The sequence below is a fragment of the Chiloscyllium punctatum genome, chromosome 45, assembly GCF_047496795.1.
Source record: "Chiloscyllium punctatum isolate Juve2018m chromosome 45, sChiPun1.3, whole genome shotgun sequence".
NCBI lineage: Eukaryota > Metazoa > Chordata > Chondrichthyes > Orectolobiformes > Hemiscylliidae > Chiloscyllium > Chiloscyllium punctatum.
The window spans coordinates 54,974,214-54,999,888 of record NC_092783.1 but is presented as its reverse complement, the minus strand read 5'-3'; the positions used below and the strand labels follow the sequence as shown (position 1 = coordinate 54,999,888).

Here is a 25,675-nt window from a genome sequence, read left to right as displayed (position 1 = left end):
AGCCAATTTGTGCACAGCAAGCTCCTAGAAACAGCAACATTTCTATGTAGATGGAGGGATGGATTTTGACAGGGAGACCACAGGGATCTTGAACCAGTACCGGGGAATTAGGTAAGAAAGGTGATGACTCAAGTGAATATTACAGAGGATTGGGTGCTTGTTCACCGGTCAGTGTCAACGGAGCTTGTCCTGATCGCTCTGGTTCCCTGGCAGACCTTGGACTGTGTTGCAAACTGTGGAGTCAGTCAAAAGGCAGATGGAATGCATCTTGAGGTGATTAACCAGGCCCTGAACCTCTGTCAGATTACAGCACACAGCTGTTTCAGAGAGCTTGCCTAATATAAAACAAACAGGCTTTAGGATAAGGGCCAGTCACATAGTTTTGAACAGAGCCTGGTCCATAATACAAAACGCCCAAGATAAAAGTTAGATAAAAAGAACTCAACCCAACAGAAAATCTTGGATGTATGCAGTAGGTAACTAAAGCATGTAGGGCTAACATTTCTCCCTCTCTCTCTGTCTCTCTCTCTCTCTCACTCTCTCTCTCCCTCTCTCCGATTTTATAATTTTACATAATTATTCAGAACGAAGGCCATTTGATCAGTGCAATACGAGCAACCGTCCCGAATCACAATGGCGTCGAGTAACTGATTTGTTTAAAGTAGATCTCAATTGAGCAGGGGTTACTGATTGTGGGCAGGAACCTTGTATCTGTGTGCTCACAGATACGGCAGATTACGGCAGATGGTATCTCTTAAAAGTTTCTTTCAGTTGGATAAGCATCAAAAAGTGGATGATATCAGCACAGCCTTGAGCAACTGGAGCTCGAGTTGGTCCAGGCAATCCGAGCTTGTATTTATTTCTATGAGATCCTTGTCAAGCATCGGCAAGAACACAGCGTTTCATCAAATATATCTCCTGCACGTCCTGGGTGAAAGCTTTGAAATAATTTGGTTCTTGGTATGAGGGCTGTTGCTGGCAAGGTTGGCATTTAACGCCCATTCCTCATTGCCCTGCGAGGGTATTGGTTCTGTCTGCTACAGGTTACTCCTGCTTTGACCCAGTGACCACAAAGGGCAGGGAATATGTGCTAGAGTCAGATTTGGAAGGAAACCAAGGGGCTGCTGATGGTGTTCCGAAGATGTTACTGGGGTTTGATGGGGTTACTGTCTCAGCTTCACATCTTAGACCTGAATATCCCACCCACATCAAACAGGTAAAGTTGGGCAGAACCACCCAGCAAATAAAGTTATCAAGAAGTTTGAGTTTAATTTGGAATATCCCAGTGGTCACACTTCACCAATGCTCAGACTTTGGCTCGATTAGAATCAGGGCATGTAGCTCAGCATCACAAGCTTATGAATTGGATATTATTCGAGTGTTTATTACTTTGTAGATGGAGGTTTTGTTCTGCCATTTGAACATACGAACAAGGAACAAGAGCAGGCCACTCACCCCTCGAGCCTGCCATCCCCCTCAATAAAATCACGACTGAGTACAGGAGTTGGGAGATCATGTTATGGCTGCACAAGGCATTTAGGAATATTGTGTGTAATTCTGATCTGAAACCTGAAAGTGTTCAGAAAAGATTTAAGACGATATTGCAAGTGTTGGAGGGTTTGAGCTACGGGGAGAGGCTGTCTAGGCTGGGGCTGTTTTCCCTGGAGTGTCGGAGGCTGAGAGGTGACCTTGTAGAGGTTTATAAAATCATGTGGGGAATGGATAGGATAAATCGACAAGGTATTTTCCCTGGGATGGGGGGAGTGCAGGACTAGAGGGAATCAGTTTAGGATGAGAGGGGAAAGATTTAAAAGGGACCTCAGGGGCAACTTTTTCACGCATCTGGATGGGTACATGAATACGAAGGTAGTTTCTTTAATCAGAGAGAAGTAGGGGCGTGGATCGCCGTGTCTGCAACAGGAGTAGATTCACCAACTTTAAGGACATTTAAATGTGATTGGATAAACATACAGATGATAATGGAATAGTGTAAGTTAGATGGGCTTCAGATTGGTTTCACAGGTCGGTGCAACATCAAGGGTGAAGGGCCTGTACTGCGCTGCAATGTTCTATGTTCTAAGGGTTTACAGGGATATGGGTCAAGTGCTGGCAAAGGGATTAGATTAGGTTAGGAGATTAGAATGGACAAAGTTGGACCGAAGAATCTGTTTCTATGCTGTACACCTCTATGACTCCGATCAGATTTTAACCTTAACTCTACATTGTTGCACATCCCAAAAATCTTGCATCCCCTCGGTCATCAAGAGTCTGTCTACCTCTACCTTGAAGATATTTCAAGGTTCTGCATCCACTGTCTTTTGAGAAAGGGATTTCCAAAGACTCTCAACCCTCTGAAGGGAAACTGTTTCCTCATCTCTATCTTAAATGGGCAAACTCTTATTCTGAAACTCTGACCCCAGTTCTAGATTCTCCAAAAGTGAAAACATCCTTTCAACGTCCACCTGGTCAAATCCCCTCAGGATCTTGTATGTTAATTGGTTGGTAGGATGTGTGTATCACTGGCTGGGCCAACATTTATTCCTCTAGTTGAAATGGAAAAAGTGGTGGTGAGCTGCCCTTTTGGACTGATGCAGTTGTGTTTAGCTCCACCCATTGTGTTGTTAGGGAGGGATTTCAGGATTTTGACTGAAGATGTGGTGATATATTTCCATGTCAGGATGGTGAGTGGTTTGGAGGGAATCTTGAGACGGTCTTCCCATGTATCTTACCCTTTGAGATGGTTGAGATTATTAGAACATAGAACATAGAACATAGAACATAGAACATAGAACAATACAGCACAGAACAGGCCCTTCGGCCCACGATGTTGTGCCGAACTTCTATCCTAAATTAAGCACCCATCCATGTACCTATCCAAATGCCGCTTAAAGGTCGCCAATGAATCTGACTCTACCACTCCCTCGGGCAGCGCATTCCATGCCCCCACCACTCTCTGGGTAAAGAACCCACCCCTGACATCTCCCCTATACCTTCCACCCTTCACCTTAAATTTATGTCCCCTTGTAACACTCTGTTGTACCGGGGAAAAAGTTTCTGACTGTCTACTCTATCTATTCCTCTGATCATCTTATAAACCTCTATCAAGTCACCCCTCATCCTTCGCCGTTCCAACGAGAAAAGGCCGAGAACTCTCAACCTATCCTCGTACGACCTACTCTCCATTCCAGGCAACATCCTGGTAAATCTTCTCTGCACCCTCTCCAAAGCTTCCACATCTTTCCTAAAGTGAGGCGACCAGAACTGCACACAGTACTCCAAATGTGGCCTAACCAAAGTCCTGTACAGCTGCAACATCACCTCACGACTCTTGAATTCAATCCCTCTGCTAATGAACGATAATACTCCATAGGCCTTCTTACAAACTCTATCCACCTGAGTGGCAACCTTCAAAGATCTATGTACATAGACCCCAAGATCCCTCTGTTCCTCCACCTGACCAAGAACCCTACCATTAACCCTGTATTCCGCATTCTTATTTGTTCTTCCAAAATGGACAACCTCACACTTGGCAGGGTTGAACTCCATCTGCCACTCCTCAGTCCAGCTCTGCATCCTATCTAAGTCCCTCTGCAGCCGACAACAGCCCTCCTCACTGTCCACAACTCCACCTATCTTTGTATCATCTGCAAATTTACTGACCCACCCTTCGACTCCCTCCTCTAAGTCATTAATAAAAATTACAAACAGCAGAGGACCCAGAACTGATCCCTGATTATTGGTTTGGAAGTTGCTGTCAAAGGAGCCTTGGTGACTTATTACAGTGCCTCTTGGAGATGATACACGGAACTGCCACTGTGTATCAGTGATGAAGGGGTAACTGTTAAAAATGTTCAAGAGAGTGGCCTTAACATGGGTTGCTTTGTCCTGGGCTGTTGAGCTTCTTCAGTATAGATGGAGCTGCACTTATCCAGGCAACTGGAGAGTATTCTGAGTATTCAGTGAGGATTTAATTGTGCTCCTACAAATAGGAACAGACTCAAACTGTAATGATTGGGTTTAGGAGGTGTATGTTTGTACTTTTGTGTACCTCCAAAACTAAAAGCTTAGAAAATTCTGTAAAGATTGGCTGTAGTTCTATCCTTCGCCACTAGGCTTCAGGGAATAGAACAATTTGGTGAACAAGGAAGGAAGAGAAACATGAGAGGGCCTTTTACATGCTACTAACATTTTATAGCGAGATTATAATTCCTCCCTCATGGGTAGATTGGATATAATCAGGTTGGATTGTTGCAGGTCGGAATCTGGAATCTGCCACATTCCTGCCTCTAGCTGGATTCAGTCCAATGCAGGAATGCCTTTAGTTAGACTCCCTAACTCTTTGGTTAGACTTCAACCACCCCTATCCCTGACCAATGTAAGCACTTACATTGGTCTGTCACCAGACATGGGGAGCATGGTAAGGGGACCTGTGCTAATTGCTCGTGATCCGTTGAGGGGGCAGAGTTGCAGGGGAGGTGGTTTGAACCTGGGGGGATTAACGTGAGTGTAGCAGGGGAATGTCAGATAAGGAAACCTGTGCTGATTGCTCGTGATCCATCAGAAGGGTCCCATGTTCATAGCTGTTCCTCATTTGGAAATACTCAATTGAGGCCGATTGAGGGACCCATCAGTGAAAAGTGTTTGGGGAGATGTTGCCTATTGAGAGCAATTCCCTTGCCCTTGTTGCTGACTCTCCCCCGCTACATTCACTTGACTCCCCCCAGCTTCAACCTACCTCATCTGCGACTCTGCCCCCTTGAAATGCCTCTCACCATCACTTACATCAGCCTCCAGTGCGTGTCTTTCAAGCAGCAGCTACTGCCTATCAGTGGTGCTGTTGAGCAAGAGAGTTGTCTGATGCTGATTAGCCAGCACCTCTTGGTAGACGGCAATTCCCTCTCCTTAGGGTCTTGATTGCGGGAAAGACCATCCCTTGGCCTCCTGTCAGCTGCCTGATCCACAGGCTTTTCCGAAAACAGGGAATGCTGGTCTCTCACCAAATCACCAGAGAGTAGCCAAAATCTCCCCAACCATCTTGAAAAGATACCCCCCCCCCCTTAGTTACACAGAGATAGTCACAAATAAATTGACACTGGGGAATCCAGAACTTTCTCTAATTCACAAAATATTTTCTCTTGAAATGATTAGAATAGATGATTAAATGATTATGTTGTAGAATACCAACAAGGTTGAAAACCAAAGGATAAAAAAGCAAGTTAAAAGTAGAAATCCGATAAGTAGAGACTATAGTTTTGGGGATGGCAGTCTGAGGATACATGGAGCTCCAAATCTGAGATATCAGGGGATAAGGGAAAGGGGAAAACAGAGTAATATTTTGGTGAAATATGATCCCCTGCAGAAAAAGCAGTAATAATCAAGATATACATCATGGTGCATTTTGTGGTCAAAAGGCTCGGAAGAATATTGTATCTTTTTAAAATTCCTCCCCTATCGCCCAGCCAGGCCACATTCGATTGGATTGTAAGTCTGAGATGGAGCTGTGCGATCAGATCTGTTGTGGAGTCAAGAAGCCACTGAGAGAAATGTGGTCAGTTTATGCAGACACCTCCAATGACTTATGAGTTACCTTCCCTTTGGCTTTGGTTCTCATGAACATGCGAATTAGAAGTGGAAATAAACCATTCTGCCCTTGAAACCTGCTCTGCTATTGAATAAGATCATGGCTGACCTGACTAAACCCAAATCCTCATTCCCACCTCCTCCTGATAACCCTTTGCCCTCCCCCGCTCACCTAACAAGAATCTATCTATCTCTGCCTTAAAAATATTCAATATTTGCAGCATCTGTAGATTTTCTTTTGTCTCTTAAAATATTCAAGGTCTTTCCTTCCACCATTTATTTCATGGAGTTCCAAGGACTCAGTGAGAGATTAAATTCACCTCATAGAGTTATAGAGATGTACAGCACAGAAACAGATCTTTCAGTCCAACTCGTCCATGCCAACCAGATATCCTAAATTAACCTAGTCCCATTTGCCAGCATTTGGCCCATATCCTTCTAAACCCTTCCTATTCATGTCTCCATCCAGATGCCTTTTCAGTGTTGTAATTGCACCCGCCTCCAACACATCCTCTGGCAGCTCATTTTGTACACGCACCACCGCCTGCATGAACAGGTTGCCCCTTAGGTCCCTTTTAAATTGTTCCCCTCTCACTCTAAACCTATGGCCTCTAGTTTCGGACTCCTCTATCCTGGGAAAAAGACCTCAACAGCTTTAAGTTGGAGGTTCCTGGTTTTTAAGGAATGACGCCTGGCTCCTGATTGAAGCATCATCAATTCAGGGCAGAGGCTGTTGTGCTGGACTGAACTGCAACTTGGAGGCTTCTCGTAGGCTGCTTGTTGATATTTATACATGGACTCTCTGCACCTTGGAGTAGGTGGAATCCCATGTGGTTCTGATTACAGTACTGGTTCAACTAGAGGTCTTTGGGAGCAAGGCAATTAAAAATCTTTTTTTGTCCATTCTAGTGAAGAAGGTAGAAGGAAAATATGCTTCTACACTGAGGAACATTTAGAAATGGCTTCAGTTTTAGGTGCAACACGGAATGGATTTAATCTTCTCCCATTGCATCTGAAGAAGCCACCTTCTGGTGAAGACCAATTTTGTTGTATGAGAAAGTGAGGACTGCAGATGCTGGAGATCAGAGCTGAAAATGTGTTGCTGGAAAAGCGCAGCAGGTCAGGCAGCATCCAAGGAGCAGAAGGATCGACCTTTCGGGCACGAGGAAGGGCTCATACCCGAAACGTCGATTCTCCTGCTCCTTGGATGCTGCCTGACCTACTGCGCTTTTCCAGCAACACATTTTCAATTTTGTTGTATGTTTGGTTTGTCTCGTTAGGAGCCTTTAACAGGTTTGAACAATAAATCGTTAAAACATTACATGTAACGTTATAGAAGCATGACTAACTCCAAATTGATTCTTTGATGTTTTTCTCCTCTCTCATGCAATCTCTTACATCGTCACAGATGTGTTGTTTACACTGTTCAAGACATTAACCCTTTCAAACTCTCAGACTACAATTAGCATTACCTGAAGTACACACCCAGGTTTTTTTTGTGCCAAGGTGTTCCCCACAGGACAATGTGACATTTAATTCAGGAATGAATGTGTAATTTAAAAATTGCTGATTGTTAGGATATGGTGCTGACGATAAGGATACCAATTATTGCCCATCCCTCAAATGAAACAAAGAACCACAAATGCTGAAGATCTGAAACCAGCACAGAAATTACTGGATAATGGCTGGAGAAACTCAGCAGGTCTGGCAGCATCTGTGGAGACAAAAACAGAATTAACGTTTTGAGTCCAGATTGGTTCTGAACAAGGATCGCTGGACTTCATAGATGCTCCCAGACCTGCTGAGTTTCTCCAGCCATTTCTGTTGTTATCCATTTCTCTTTGCCCTCAAATAGGTGACAGTGCACTTCCTGTTGCTTGGTCACATTAGGGATGGGGTGGTGGGGAGTGGGGGGGGGGGGGGGGGGGGTGGAGGTCAGTTATGAACCAAGCATGTTGATTTGGCACACCTAGGACACACCGGGTGAAGAGAGCAGGATTTTTTTTTCAAGCAACTGTGAGGATAGTGGTGAAAGAAGCCCCTTTCCATCCCAAACAAGCCTCCCAAAACTTCCCCCAAAAGATCGTCTCTTCCATTCGGTGTCCCAACTGTAGCGTTCCTCAGGAATTCAACTGTAAGCCAAACTTTGTGACTTAAAAAAATCTTCCAGTTTTTTTTTGTTTCAGCTCTCTCTTTGAGCTGATCCCATCCCTATCCTTTGGCAAATTCCTTACTCATGTAGGAATTAGCTACACCTTGCCATGGCCACACCTAGAAAATGCAGAAATAAAAACAGAAAGCTGTAATCAGTTAAGGAACATCTTCTCCTGTTTTGGTGCTGTTTTATATTGCGAACCTTGTAGCAAACTTGCTTCATCCTATAATATCCTGTCAAGGTGGGTTGTATAGTTGCCCTTTGAAGTCGTCCCAAGATAAGACGTGTCACCGCACTTTTGAATGATGGAATTTCTATGTTATTTTGAATGATTGTGTTTTGATCTGCTACTGGGAGAAAGTGAGGACTGCAGCTGCTGGAAATCAGAGTTGAGAGTGTGGAGCAGGAAAAGCACAGCATCCGAGGAGCAGGAGAGTCGACATTTTGGGGCATAAGCTCCTCAAAACCCTAATGTAGGGCTTATGCCCAAAACATCGACTCTCCTGCTCCTCGGGTGCTGTCTGATTGGCTGTGCTTTTCCAGCACCACCTTTTTGATTCTGACCTGCAACACCTGCATCAAATGCTCCCATTAGGACTCTCTACAGGTCCCATTGGGTCAGACAGCACTCTGTAGATGTAATGCCCAGATGTGGGGAGTGAGGATCCATGAGGAGCCGAGACAGTAAGCTAAAGCTTTTCTACATTGATGGAAATATCAAGGGCAAAGATTTGAGGTAACGGGCAAAAGAGGCAATGGCAATGTGAGAAAATGCTTTCTCACACAGCGAGCTATTGGGATCTGCACCATGCATCCCAACAGTATGATGGAGGCAAGTTCAATCAAGGTGTTCAAGAGTGAATAGGATAGTAATGTGAAAATGTATATTGTGCATGGGTTGCAGGCAGAAGGTGGAGTGGTGGCACTCGGTTAGTTGCTCCTTTGGAGAGCCAGTACAAACACGATAGGCTGAATGGTCTTCTTCTTTGCTGGGCACGTTTTGTGATTCTGAGATGGCTGTTGCTCAGTTTAAACTTACTGCAATTCAGGAAGAATGCTGTTGTGACTGTAATGAGGTCAGCCAGCTGGATGTTACAGAATATGAGTTCCTTGATTGAGACTATTAATCTGGTCTAATCAGGGAGACCTGGCTGACATAAAGGGGTGAATGTCTGGAGTATTAAGTCCCTGAATGCCTGGCTCAGTGTTATTGTCAAAGGCTACGTAGTGTCATAGATCTCGAGCGAGAGGAGGTCGGTTCAAAACTGAGGTGAGGAGCAACTACTTCTTCCAGAGAATTGTGAATCTGTGGAACTCACTGCCCAGAGAGCAGTGGAAGCAGAATCAACCATCCTAATGTAGGGCTTATGCCCAAAACATCGACTCTCCTGCTCCTCGGGTGCTGTCCGACTGGCTGTGCTTTTCCAGCACCCCTTTTTTGATTCTGATCTGCAACACCTGCATTAAATGCTCCCATTAGGACTCTCTACAGGTCCCATTGGGTCAGACAGCACTCTGTAGATGTAATGCCCAGATGTGGTGAGTGAGGATCCATGAGGAGCCTAGACAGTAGGCTAAAGCTTTTCTACATTGATGGAAGTATCAAGGGCAAAGATTTGAGGTAACGGGCAAAAGAGGCAATGGCAATGTGAGAAAATGCTTTCTCACACAGCGAGCTATTGGGATCAAGAAAGAAATGGCTATGTTTCTGATGAAAAGCGAGATAAATGTCAATGGGGAGCAAGTGTGAGAATGGAGTTGAGATCAAGCTCAGACCATTCATGATCATGTTAAATGGCGGAGTGGGCTCAAAGGGCCGAATTGCCTACTCCTGCTCCTAATTCCTGCGTTCCTATAAATGTTGCTATTTGTAAATAAAGAGTGATTGACTGCCAGCCTCTGAGGAGTTATTTTAAGTCCCGACTTCTAAATGTTTGTGCCAGAACATTCGATCGGTGAATAATTTGTGACCACAGGCTGCCTTCGGTAAACAAAACTGGTTGTGTAAAAGGAAAGAACCTGTTGCTTTCATCTCACTTTTCACAAACTTTTGTGAGGAAAAATTGGTGAAGTTGCAACTTTTTTTCCTTGGAAGGAGGAGGCAAAGAGATAGAAATTTTCAAAATCATGAGGGGTCTGGGCAGAGTCAGCAGGGAGAAATGGTTCCTGCTTATTAATGGATCAGGAATTTTAAATAATTCCACAGAGGCCAGTAACCCCTCACCAAGTTACACATGCATAGTTTAGCTTCCTCAGACCCAGCTCTCAGAGTTTACAGAACCTCTGATGCTCCTGTTTATTTGTTTTTGTTTAACCTATTTTCTAATCAACCTGTTCAGTTATTTTTACACACATCTGGAGCAGGTGAGACTTGAACCTGGGCCTCCCAGTTGAGCGGTAGGGATTCTACCTCTGCACCACAAGAGCCCCTATGACACTCCAGTTTATGTCTGTCAGCCAGTTTTCCCTGATTGGACCAAGTCAACAGCCCCCATCGGAGAACTCATATTCTATGAGGTTCTCCCAGTTGACCTCATTCCAATTAGTACTGAAATAAAGGGTTCCATTGCAGAGTGTTTTGCAAAGAAGCACATGTGTGGGGAGTAGAAAGCCTTATCTTGCAGTGAGTGGTTAGGGATTGGTAAGCACCGCTTGCAATGTGTGGTGAAGGCAGATTCAATTGAGGCATACAGAATGGCACTCAATGATTATTTAAGTGGAAACAATGGGCAGTATTATGGGCAACAGTCCGAAGAATGGCACTAAGTTAAAACCCTCAGAGCGGCAGGCACAATGGGCCAAATAGCATCTCTCTGTGCCGTTACAATCCTGTGATTCTCACGATATCTCAAAGCTCTTTGCAGACAGTGAAGTACATTTGCTGTGTAGTGTAATACAGGACACGTGGCAATCAATTCACATCAAATAATCTCCTAAAAGCAATGTGATAAGGACAAGATCTATTTAGTTTTAGTTTGATGTTTGGGGAATAAATAATGACCAGGGCAGCAAGGGCAATCTTCTGACCTTCTTCAAAATACCCATCTTCCTTTAGTTCCTTCTCAGAGGGAAAGCAGAGATAGTAAGTTAACACAACTGTCTTAATTGAAAGACAATGGAACACAAATTATTGAAGTTAAATCCAAAGGTGTTTTACAAATACAGTGAAGATCATTAAATACTTATGCTAATACCTTGGCTGTTTCGTGATTCCCATTATTTCTGTTACATTTTGAAGTATAAGGGAGGGTATGCTCTACAAAAGTAAAGGCACATGGTGGAGAAAGAAGAGAATCTATTGATGCTCCTGCATTATCCACTTTGGTTTTGAGTGACACAATGGCTTAGTGGTTAGCACTGCTGCCTCACACAAGCAGCAGAGACCAGGGTGTAATTCCAGCCTCGGGCAACTGTGTGGAGTTTGCACATTCTCCCCGTGTCTGTGTGGGTTTCCTTCAGGTGCTCTGATTTCCTCCCACAGTCCAAAGATGCATAGGTTAGGTAGATTGGCCATGGTAAGTTGTCCATAGTGTTCTGGGCTATGTAGGTTAGGTGCATTAGTCAGGAAATGTAGAGTAATAAGATTGAGGAATGGGTCTGCGTCAGTTACTCTTCAGAGGGTTGATGTGGACTTGTTTGGCCGAATGGCCTGTTTCCACACATTAGGGATTCTATGATTCTATACTGGTCAACCCATGGACCATGTGATGGGTACAGTAAAGCAGCTGTTCACAAAGGTCACAGCTCCCCCAGTGAATGGAGAAATTAATCCAGATGGGAAGACTGACACATAACAGCAACTTTCAGATTTTGGGTGAAGGAAGTTGGTTGGTCCGAGCTTTGGGGTGGGGGTGGTTTGTGGTGAGGATGGGAGAGATGTACAAGGAAGTAGGCAGGAACGAGATAAAGATTTTGGTTTATTGTCTCTTCCAAAAGGTGGTTAAATACAAAGTGCAGCAGACCCTCTTAGTGCTGGAGAGTTAGCTGAGATAATGTGTAAGGTCCTTCGAGGGACTTGAACATGCACCTTCTAAATCAAAAGTGACTGACTTGAGATTAGATTGGATGGAAGAAAATAAGCCAAAACAAGAAGAAAGCGTCCTTGCAATTTGGTGATGCCTTGGATATATAAGTGTAAACTTCCACACCCAGATCTCCACACCCTGGCTGGAATGTTTTGACATTTCAGTGTCATGCTACTCACAGCTCTGCCTCTCTCACTGATGAGACATGCCTCAGTTATTCAAATTAAAGAATTCAGATCAGCAGATGTTTTCTCAGAAGCGATCTGTGTTGCAACATGGTTGTTTTTCTTTTTGTGACTAAGGGCAGATTTTGTTGTTTATTACCCTATTCTGTTAGGAGGAGGTTGGACTGATTGTGCTGTCGTCCTCTCTCTCCCCTTTGTCTGTTTTGCTGCAGTCTTCATTTCTCATAACTACAAGGCAGGGATAAGCTGTGGTGAGTAGAAAGCCAAGGGGACTGACGTTTCTGGCAGTGCTCCCACCTTGAGTATCTCTTCCTTGCTTCTCTGTTGTTGTACAAGGTTTATTGTCTTATCCATCTTGATGGAGCTCAGTTTCCTTGTTTCTTGAAAGAGCCTGAAGTATTGGTGACCCACAGAGTCCCAATTAAACCAGTTGGGGACAAATGGAGCTGGAACCAACAGCTTAACCAGACAGATGGACAATTGGTGTGAGATTGGCTATGTGCGACGCACACCTGCCGCTGTTAGTGTTATCTATTAGTCTATCATTTTAACAGCGGAAAATGTAAGCATTGTTTTTAACTGTACTGGCTACGCAGGGAGACATAATGCTGTGTTGCAAATGGAATACGTTACTTTGAAAGGTTGTCCAGAAATACCAATTCCTCATTGGTGAAGAGGGAATGTTTGCTATGGGTTCAAAGATGGTGGGTTCAGGCTTCACTTGAGGGATTGACAAAGTCTAAACTGGGAGTGTACGCAATGCACTTCATACTAAGAGAGTTCTGCATTAACACAAGGTACCTCATACTGAGGGAGTGCTGCATTAGCACAAGATACCTCATACTGGGGGAGTGCTGCATTAGCACAAGATACCTCATTCTGAGGGAGTGCTGCATTAGCACAAGGTACCTCATTCTGAGGGAGTGCTGCATTAGCGCAAGATACCTCATACTGGGGGAGTGCTGCATTAGCACAAGATACCTCATGCTGAGGGAGTGCTGCATTAGCACAAGGTACCTCATACTGAGGGAGTGCTGCATTGGCACGAGATACCTCATACTGGGGGAGTGCTGCATTAGCACAAGGTACCTCATATTGAGGGAGTGCTGCATTAGCACAAGGTGCCTCATTCTGAGGGAATGCTGCATTAGCACAAGATACCTCATGCTGAGGGAGTGCTGCATTAGCACAAGGTACCTCATACTGGGGGAGTGCTGCATTAACACAAGGTGCCTCATATTGAGGGAGTGTTGCATTAACATGGGAGTCATCCTTCAGATGAGGCATTATATTACTATCTTCTCCTACAAGTGGGTGTAAAAGATCCCATGTTGCTGTTTGGTAGAAATACAGGGGAGTTGTTCCCCGTTGCCCTGTCAGTTTTTATCCTTGTCCGCCAGTTCAAAAAAGACCATCAATCATTTAACATTTTGCTGCTTGGTGGTACTTGGCGTGTGCAAATCAGTTCTGTGTTTTCTGTATGAAAACAATTGCTGCACTTCAAAATACGCTTACTCAATTGTAAAACACCTTAATACTGAGGTAATGGTGCTCTAAGTCTTTTTATGAGCAGTTTGCTGACTTGAACTTTTAAGGTTTTATCACCTACATTTTATATCAAGATATAATCATACAGAGCAGATTAACTGTGTGATCCCATTATTATAAGTGGTACATTAAGAGGAGATGACCATTTGGCCTTTGTGTGTAAATAATGGAAACATAGAATGAACCTTTTCTCTACAATTAATCTTGTTGATTTGTGATGGGTAGGCTACGTGGCTGATTGTAATTCATACCCTGTCCAGTCATTAAAATTCTTGCCTGGTGCAGATAATAGTGGCTCAGTGCTTGGCAACGCTGCCTCACAGCGCCAGGGACCCGCGTTCGATTCCAGCCTCGGACGACTGCCTGAGTAGAGTTTGCACATTCTCCCCATGTCTGTGTGGGTTTCCTCCAGGTGCTCTAGTTTCCTCTCATAATCCAAAGATGTGCAGGTTAGGTGAACTGGCCATGCTAAATTGTCCATAATTAGTCAGGGGTAAATGTAGAGTAATGGGGAATGGGTTTTGGATGGGATACTCTTTGGAGCATCAGTGTGGACTTATTGGGCCGAAGGACCTGTTTCCACCCTGAAGGGAATCTAAATATTAAATAACTTGTCTCTGAGTTAATTTCATTCCTTGATGTTTGTAAGGATTGCTGATGATTATCTATAAACCTTGAATTTGCTGGGTTTTTATCACAATCACTAAGGTTGCCTAAGGTACCTCCACTAATGTAACATCACCCGACGTTGGCCCTGTCTCTGCTGCTAGAAACCCTTGTGAATGACTTTGTACTTCTTGCTTCAACTTTTAAAACATTCATTCATGGGATGAGGGGGTGTCCCAGCATTTATTGCCCATCCCTAATTACATGGAGGGTAGTTAAAAGTCAACCACATTGCAGTGGATCTGGAGTCATGTGTAAGCCAGACCAGATAAGGATGGCAGTTTCCTTCCCTAAAGGGCATTATTGAACCAAATGGATTTCTTCCCCAACAATTGGCAATGGTTTCTTGGTCATAATTAGACGCTTAATTTGAAATTTTTATTGAATTCAAACTCTACCATCTGCCATGGTTGGAATCAAGCCCAGGTCCCAGAACATTACCTGGGTCTCTTCTTCAGATTCCTAAAGAAGGGCTCATACCCGAAATGTCGATTCTCCTGCTCCTTGGAATCTGCCTGACCTGCTGCGCTTTTCCAGCAACACATTTTCATCTCTGGTTTAACAGTCCAGTGATAATACCACTAGGCCATTGCCTCCCCTTAACTTCTCTCACCTTCTCCTGGCTGCTGTCCCTCATTCATTCCCCATGTGAAGTGGAAACCACCTAGAGCCTTGCTGCCTCTTGATCTGCAGCAAACTCTATTCCTCAGTGGCTCACTGTCCTCCATTGCCTCTCAGTCAAGCCACATCGTGATTTTAAATTCCCATCCTTGGTTTCTATATCTCTCCGTAGCTTTGCCCCTCCCTATCTCTGAAAGCTCTTCCAGCCTTATACGCCCCCAAGATGTTTATCACTCTCTAATCCTGGCCTCGTAATTAAATATATATTGTCCCCTGTAATAAAAGGGCAGACAACTTCTCCATAGCAGGATCCCAATAATGGCAGTGAGATGAGTTGGTAGTGGTTGAGGGAAAAATGTTAGTCAGGATTTTACTCATTGTAGGATATCAGGATCTTGCTGTGCATAGCACATGAAACATAGAACACTACAGCACAGGAACACACACACACTCTGTCACCCCACCCCCCAACCACACACACACACACAGACACATACACTCCCTCACCTCGCCCCCACACACACACACACACTCCCTCACCCCCCCCCACACACACTCCCTCACCCCCCCCACACACACACACACCCTCACCCCCCCACACATACTCCCTCACCCCCCATACACACTCCCTCACCCCCCCCACACACAAACACACACACATACCCTCAACCCCCACACACACTCCCTCAATCCCCCCACACAAACTCCCCCAGTCCCCCGCACACACATACTCTCTCTTCCCCCCACACACTCCCTCACCCACTCTCCCACCACACACACACCCCCCCACACACACACACACTCCCTCACCACTCCCCCCCCACACACACACGCTGCCTCACCCCCCACACACACTCCCGCACCTCCCCCCACATACACACACACTCCCTCAACCCCCACACACACTCCCGCACCTCCCCCCACATACACACACACTCCCTCAACCCCCACACACACTCCCTCAGTCCCCCCACAACACACTCCCTCACCCCCCCACACATACACTCTCACCCCCCTACACACATACTCCCTCACCCCCACCACACATACACTCTCACCCCCCCCAAACACACACTCCCTCACCCCCCCAAACACACACTCCCTCATCCCTCCCGCACACACACACACTCCCTCACCCCCCCCCGCACACATACTCCCTCACCCCCACCACACATACACTCTCACCCCCCCAAACACACACTCCCTCACCCCCCCCAAACACACACTCCCTCATCCCTCCCGCACACACACACACTCCCTCACCCCACACTCACACACACTCCCTCACCCCCCACAAACACACTCCCTCACCCCACACTCACACACACTCCCTCACCCCACACTCACACACACTCCCTCACCCCCCACAAACACACTCCCTCACCCCACACACACACATACACGCCCTCACCCCCCACACACACATACTCCCTCACACACACACACCCCCCCCAAACACACACTCCCTCACCTCTCCCCCCCACACACACACACTCCCTCACCCCCCCCACACACACTCCCTCACCTCTCCGACATGCACACACACTTCCTCAACCCCCAAACACACACTCCCTCACCCCCCCCAAACACACTCCTTCACCCCCCCCACACACATTCCCTCACCCCCCCACACACACATTCCCTCACCCCCCCACACACATACTCCCTCACCACCCCACACACACCCCTCACCCCCACACACACTCCCTCACCTCCCCCACATACACACACACTCCCTCAACCTCCACACACACTCCCTCACCCCCCCACACACACTCCCTCAGTCCTCTCACACACACACACACACACACACACACACACACTCCCTCTCCCCCCCACAAACACACACACACTCCCTCTCCGCCCCACACACACTCCCTCTCCCCCCCCACACACACACACACCCTCTCCCCCTCCACACACACTTCCTCACCCCCCCCACACACTCCCTCACCCCACACTCACACACACTCCCTCACCCACCAGAAACACACTCCCTCACCCCCCACAAACACCCTCCCTCACCCCACACACACACACATACACTCCGTCACCCCCCCCCACACACACACACCCCTTCACCCCCCACACCCCTTCACCCCCCACACACACTCCCTCACCCATCCCCCCAACCACAAACACTCCCTCACACCCCCACCCACACACACACACTCCCTTACCCCCCCCACACACACACACTCCCTCACGCCCCCACACACACACACACACACACACACTCTCTCACCCCCCCGCCACACACACACCCTCACCCCGCCCCCCCCGACACACACACACACACACACACACACACTCCCTCACCACCCCACACACACCCCTCACCCCCCACACACACTCCCTCACCTCCCCCACATACACACACACTCCCTCAACCTCCACACACACTCCCTCAGTCCCCCCACACAAACTCCCTCAGTCCCCCCACAACACACTCCCTCACCCCCCCCACACATACACTCTCACCCCCCTACACACATACTCCCTCACCCCCACCACACATACACTCTCACCCCCCCAAACACACACTCCCTCACCCCCCCAAACACACACTCCCTCATCCCTCCCGCACACACACACACACTCCCTCACCCACACACACACTCCCTCACCCCACACTCACACACACTCCCTCACCCCCCCACACACTCCCTCACCCCACACTCACACACACTCCCTCACCCACCACAAACACACTCCCTCACCCCCACAAACGCCCTCCCTCACCCCCCACACACACAAACACTCCGTCACCCCCCCACACACACACACCCCTTCACCCCCCACACTCACTCCCTCACCCATCCCCCCACACACACACTCCCTTACCCCCCCCCCACACACACACACTCCCTTACCCCCCCATCCCCACACACTCCCTTACCCCCCCCACACACACACACTCCCTTACCCCCCCACACACACACACTTCCTCACGCCCCCCCCCACACACACACTCTCTCTCACCCCACCCCCACACACACACACACTCCCTCACCTCCCCCACATACACACACACTCCCTCAACCCCCACACACACTCCCTCAGTCCACCCCCACACACACACTCCCTCACCCACCCCCCCAACCACACACACTCCCTCACCCCCCCCCCACACACACACACACACACTCCCTTATCCCCCCACACACACACTCCCTCACCGCCCCACACACACTCCCTCACCACCCCACACACTCTCTCACCTCCCCCACATACACACACACTCCCTCAACCCCCACACACACTCCCTCAGTCCCCCCACACAAACTCCCTCAGTCCCCCCACACAAACTCCCTTAGTCCCACCACACACACTCCCTCAGTCCCCCCCCCACACAGACACAGACACTCCCTCTCCCCCCACACACACACACTCCCTCTCCCCCCACACACACACACACTCCCTCTCCCCCCACACACACACACTCCCTCTCCCCCCACACACACACCCACTCCCTCTCCACCCACACACTCACACTCCCCCCACACACTCACACCCTAACCCCACACGCACACAGTCCCTCTCCCCCCCCACACACACACACCCTCTTCCCCCCCCCACACACACTCCCTCATCCCTCCCACTCACACAAACTCCCTCACCCCACACACTCCCTCACCCTACACACACACACATACACTCCCTCACCCCTCCACACACACACTCCCTCTCCCCCTCCACACACACTTCCTCACCCCCCCCACACACTCCCTCACCCCACACTCACACACACTCCCTCACCCACCAGAAACACACTCCCTCACCCCCCACAAACACCCTCCCTCACCCCACACACACACACATACACTCCGTCACTCCCCCCACACACACACACCCCTTCACCCCCCACACCCCTTCACCCCCCACACACACTCCCTCACCCATCCCCCCAACCACAAACACTCCCTCACACCCCCACCCACACACACACACTCCCTTACCCCCCCCACACACACACACTCCCTCACGCCCCCACACACACACACACACACACTCTCTCCCCCCCCCCCCACACACACACACACACACACACACACACACACTCCCCCCAACCCAAACACTCCCTCAACCACACACACTCACACCAACACACACACACTCCTCACCCCCCCACACACACACACACCCACACCCACCCACCACCACACACACACTACACTCCCCCCCCCACACACCCCCCACCCAAACACACACCCCTCATCCCTCCCGCACAACACACACACACTCCCTCACCCACACAACACGCTCCCCACCCCCACACTCACACACCACTCCCTCACCCATCACAAACACACTCCCTCACCCCCCCACACACACTCCCTCACCCCACACACACACACATACACTCCCTCACCCCCCCACACACACATACTCCCTCACACACACACCCCCCCCCACACACACACTCCCTCACCTCTCCCCCCCCACACACACACACTCCCTCACCCCCCCACACACACTCCCTCAGTCCTCTCCACACACACACACACACACTCCCTCTCCCCCACACACACCTCCCTCTCCCCCCCCCCACACACCACACACCCTCCCCCCCTCCACACACACTTCCCACCCCCCCCCCCACACCTCCCTCACCCCACACCCCCACACCACACTCCTCACTCACCACAAACACACTCCCTCACCTCCCCACAAACACCCTCCCTCACCCCACACACACACACAATACCACTCCGTCAGCCCCCCCACACTACACCCCTTCACCCCCCACACACACTCCCTCACCCATCCCCCCACACACACACTCCCTCCACCCCCCCCCCACACACACACTCCCATAACCCCCACACACACACTCCCTCACGCCCCCCACACACACACACACTCTCTCACCCCCCCCCCCACACACACACTCCCTCACCCCCCAACACACTCCCTCACCTCCCCCACACAACACACTCCCTCAACCCCCACACACTCCCTCAGTCCTCCACAAACACACACACTCCCTCACCCACCCCCCCACAACCACACACACTCCCTCATACCCCCCCCCACACACACACACTCCCTTATCCCCCCCACACACACACTCCCTCACCGCCCCCACACACCCCCTCTCCCCCCCGCACACACTCTCTCACCTCCCCCACATACACACACCCTCCATCAACCCCCACACACACTCCCTCAGTCCCCCCACACAAACGTCCTCAGTCCCCCCACACAAATTCCCTCAGTCCCACCACACACACTCCCTCACCCCCCACACACACTCCCTCACCTCCCCCACATACACACACACTCCCTCAACCCCCCCACACACTCCCTCAGTCCCCCCACACAAACTCCCTCAGTCCCCCCACACAAACTCCCTCAGTCCCACCACACACACTCCCTCAACCCCCACACACACTCCCTCAGTCCCCCCCCACACACACACAGACACTCCCTCTCCCCCCCCACACACACACTCCCTCTTCCCCACACACACACACAGACACTCCCTCTCCCCCTCCACACACACACACTCCCTCTCCCCCCCACACACACACACACACTCCCTCTCCACCCACACACTCACACTCCCCCCACACACACACACCCTAACCCCACATGCACACAGTCCCTCTCCCCCCCAACACACACACCCCCTCTTCCCCCTCACACACACTCCCTCACCCCACACACACACACTCCCTCAACCCCAACACACACTCCCTCAGTCCCCCCACAACACACTCCCTCACCCCCCCCACACATACACTCTCACCCCCCTACACACATACTCCCTCACCCCCACCACACATACACTCCCTCACCCCCCCAAACACACACTCCCTCATCCCTCCCGCACACACACACTCCCTCACCCACACACACACTCCCTCACCCCACACTCACACACACTCCCTCACCCACCACAAACACACTCCCTCACCCCCCCACAAACACACTCCCTCACCCCACACACACACATACACTCCCTCACCCCCCCACACACACATACTCCCTCACACACACACCCCCCCCACACACACACACTCCCTCACCTCTCCCCCCCCCACACACACACTCCCTCACCCCCCCACACACACTCCCTCACCTCCCCAACATACACACACACTCCCTCAACCCCCACACACACTCCCTCAGTCCCCCTACACACTCCCTCACCCCCCACACATACACTCTCACCCCCCCAAACACACACTCTCACCCCCCAAACACACACTCCCTCACCCCCCCCAAACACACACTCCCTCACCCCCCCCACACACAATCCCTCACCCCCCCACACACACACTCCCTCACCACCCCACACACACACTCTTTCACCCCCCACACACACTCCCTCACCTCCCCCACATACACACACACTCCCTCAACCTCCACACAAACTCCCTCAGTCCCCCCACACAAACTCCCTTAGTCCCACCACACACACTCCCTCAGTCCCCCCCCCCACACACACAGACACTCCCTCTCCCCCCACACACACACACTCCCTCTCCCCCCCCACACACACACACTCCCTCTCCCCCCACACACACACACTCCCTCTCCCCCCACACACACACACACTCCCTCTCCCCCCACACACACACACACACTCCCTCTCCCCCTCCACACACACCCACTCCCTCTCCACCCACACACTCACACTCCCCCCACACACTCACACCCTAACCCCACACGCACACAGTCCCTCTCCCCCCCCACACACACACACCCTCTTCCCCCCCCCACACACACTCCCTCATCCCTCCCACTCACACAAACTCCCTCACCCCACACACTCCCTCACCCTACACACACACACACACATACACTCCCTCACCCCTCCACACACACACTCCCTCACCCCCCCACACACACACTCCCTCACCGACCCACCCCAACCAACACACTCCCTCACACCCACCCCACACACACATACACTCCCTTACCCCCCTCTCACACACACTCACTCACCCCCCTCACACACACTCCCTCACCCACCCCCCCACCACACACACTCCCTCACACACACCCCCCCACACACACACACACCCACACACACACTCCCTCACCCCCCCACACACACTCCCTCACCTCCCCCACATACACACACACTCCCTCAACCCCCAAACACACTCCCTCAGTCCCCCCACACACTCCCTCACCCCCCCCCGCACACATACTCCCTCACCCCCACCACACGTACACTCTCACCCCCCCAAACACACACTCCCTCATCCCTCCCGCACACACACACACACTCCCCCACCCACACACACACTCCCTCACCCCCCCAACACACACTCCCTCACCCCACACTCACACACACTCCCTCACCCACCACAAACACACTCCCTCACCCCCCACAAACATACACCCTCACCCCACACACACTCATACACTCCCTCACCCCCCCACACACACACATACTCCCTCACACACCCCCCCCCCACACACACACCCTCTCTCACCTCTCCCACCCCACACACACACTCCCTCACCCCTCACACACACTCCCTCACCTCCCCGACATACACACACACTCCCTCAACCCCCACACCCCCCCCCCCCCCCTCCCCCCCCCCCCCTCCCCCCCACCCCCCACACACACTCCCTCAGTCCCCTCACACACTCCCCTCACCCCCCCCACACATACACTCTCACCCCCCCAAACACACACAATCTCACCCCCCCACACACACTCCCTCACCCCCCCACCCCCCACACACACACACTCCTTCACCACCCCACACACACCCCTCACCCCCCACACACACTCCCTCACCTCCCCCACATACACACACACTCCCTCAACCTCCACACACACTCCCTCAGTCCCCCCACACAAACTCCCTCAGTCCCACCACACACACTCCCTCACCCCCCCCACACACACACACACTCCGTCTCCCCCACACAACCACTCCCTCTCCCCGCCACACACACTCCCTTTCCCCCCACACACACACACCCTCTCCCCCTCCACACACACTTCCTCACCCCCCCCACACACTCCCTCACCCAACACTCACACACATTCCCTCACCCCCCCACACACTCCCTCACCCCACACACACACACTCCCTCACCCACCACAAACACCCTCCCTCACCCCACACACACACACACCCTCACCCCCCACACACACTCCCTCACCCATCCCCCAACCACACACACTCCCTTACCCCCCCACACACACACTCCCTCACGCCCCCCCACACACACACTCTCTCACCCCCCCCCACACACACACACTCCCTCACCGCCCCACACACACTCCGTCACCCCCCCACACACACTCCCTCACCTCCCCCACATACACACACACTCCCTCAACCCCCACACACACTCCCTCAGTCCCCCCACACAAGCGTCCTCAGTCCCCCCACACAAATTCCCTCAGTCCCACCACACACACTCCCTCACCCCCCACACACACTCCCTCACCTCCCCCACATACACACACACTCCCTCAACCCCCACACAGACTCCCTCAGTCCCCCCACACAAACTCCCTCAGTCCCCCCACACAAACTCCCTCAGTCCCCCCACACAAACTCCCTCAGTCCCCCCACACAAACTCCCTCAGTCCCCCCACACACACTCCCTCACCCCCCCACACACACTCCCTCAGTCCCCCCCCACACACACACAGACACTCCCTCACCCCCCCACACACACTCCCTCAGTCCCCCCACACACACACACACACACTCCCTCTCCACCCACACACTCACACTCCCCCCACACACACACCCTAACCCCACACGCACACAGTCCCTCTCCCCCCACACACACACACCCCCTCTTCCCCCCCACACACACTCCCTCACCCCCCCCACACACTCCCTCACCCCACACACACACACTCCCTCACCCCACACATGCTCCCTCAACCCGCACACACACACACTCCCTCACCCCCCACACACACACACTCCCTCACCCCCCACACACACACTCCCTCACCCCCCCCACACACACACATGCTCCCTCACCCCCCACACACACACACTCCCTCACCCCCCCCACACACACATGCTCCCTCACCCCCCACACACACACACTCCCTCACCGCCCCCACACACACACACTCCCTCACCGCCCCCACACACACACTCCCTCACCCCCCCCCACACACACACTCTCACCTCCCCCACACACACACTCTCACCTCCCCCACACACACACTCTCACCCCCCACACACACACACACTCCCCCACCCCCCCCACACACACACTCCCTCACCCACCCCACACACACTCCCTCATCCCTCCCACTCACACAAACTCCCTCACCCCACACACACACTCCCTCACCCCCCACACACACACTCCCTCACCAACCCACCCCAACCAACACACTCCCTCACACCCACCCCACACACACACACACTCCCTTACCCCCCTCACACACACACTCCCTCACCTCCCTCACACACACTCCCTCATCCACCCCCCCACCACACACACTCCCTCACACACACACCCCCCCACACACACACTCCCTCACCCCTCCCCCCCCACACACACACTCCCTCACCCCCCCACACACACTCCGTCACATCCACCCACATACACACACACACCCTCAACCCCCACACACACTCCCTCAGTCCCCCCACACACTCCCTCACCCCCCCACACACATACTCCCTCACACCCACCACACATACACTCTCATCCCCCCAAACACACACTCCCTCATGCCTCCCGCACACACACACACACACTCCCCCACCCACACACACACTCCCTCACCCCCCCCACACACACTCCCTCACCCCCCCACACACACTCCCTCACCCCACACTCACACACACTCCCTCACCCCCCACAAACACACTCCCTCACCCCCCACAAATACACTCCCTCACCCGACACACACACACATACACTCCCTCACCCCCCCACACACACACACTCCCTCACCCCTCACCCCCCCCCACACACACACACACACTCCCTCACCTCCCCGACATACACACACACTCCCTCAACCCCCACACACACTCCCTCATCCCCCCACACACTCCCTCACCCACCACAAACACACTCCCTCACCCCCCACAAACACACTCCCTCACCCCACACACACATACACTCCCTCACCCCTCTACACACACTCCCTCACCCACCCCCCAACCACACACACTCTCTCTCACACCCCCCCCCCCACACACACTCCCTTACCCCCCCCCCACACACACATACACTCCCTCACCCCCCCACACACACACTCCCTCACCCCCCCACACATACACACACACACACTCCCTCACCCACACACCCACACTCCCTCATCCCCCCACACACTCCCTCGCCCACCACAAATACACTCCCTCACCCCCCACAAACACACTCCCTCACCCCACACACACACACATACACTCCCTCACTCCCCCAGACACACACTCCCTCACCCCTCCACACACACTCCCTCACCCACCCCCCAACCACACACACTCTCTCTCACACCCCCCCCACACACACACACTCCCTTACCCCCCCCACACACACACACTCCCTCACCCCCCCACACACACTCCCTTAGCCCCCACACACACTCCCTCACCTCCCCCACATACACACACACTCCCTCAACCTCCACACACACTCCCTCAGTCCCCCCACACAAACTCACTCAGTCCCACCACACACGCTCCCTCACCCCCCCCACACACACTCCCTCAGTCCCCTCCACACACACACACACACTCCCTCTCCCCCCCCACACACACACACTCCCTCTCCCCCCCACACACACTCCCTCTCCCCCCCCACACACACACACTCCCTCTCCCCCCACACACACACACTCCCTCACCCCCCAAACACATTCCCTCATCCCTCCCACACACACACTCCCTCATCCCTCCCACACACACACTCCCTGACCCCCACACACACACTCC

The 25,675-nt window shown here is 51.6% G+C and overlaps 1 protein-coding gene across 8 annotated transcripts in view; it reads left to right on the top strand.

Moving 5' to 3' along the window:
* Positions 1-25,675, top strand: part of plekha6 (pleckstrin homology domain containing, family A member 6) — a 344,270-nt gene that overhangs the window by 168,247 nt on the left and 150,348 nt on the right. The window contains exon 1 of one of the 8 annotated variants that reach the window (XM_072563815.1): positions 12,104-12,196. The exons of the other annotated variants lie outside the window; for them this stretch is intronic. The gene's annotated coding sequence lies outside the window, so the exon portion shown is untranslated. Of the gene's footprint in view, positions 1-12,103; positions 12,197-25,675 lie in introns of those variants that run through there. 8 annotated transcript variants of the gene reach the window in all.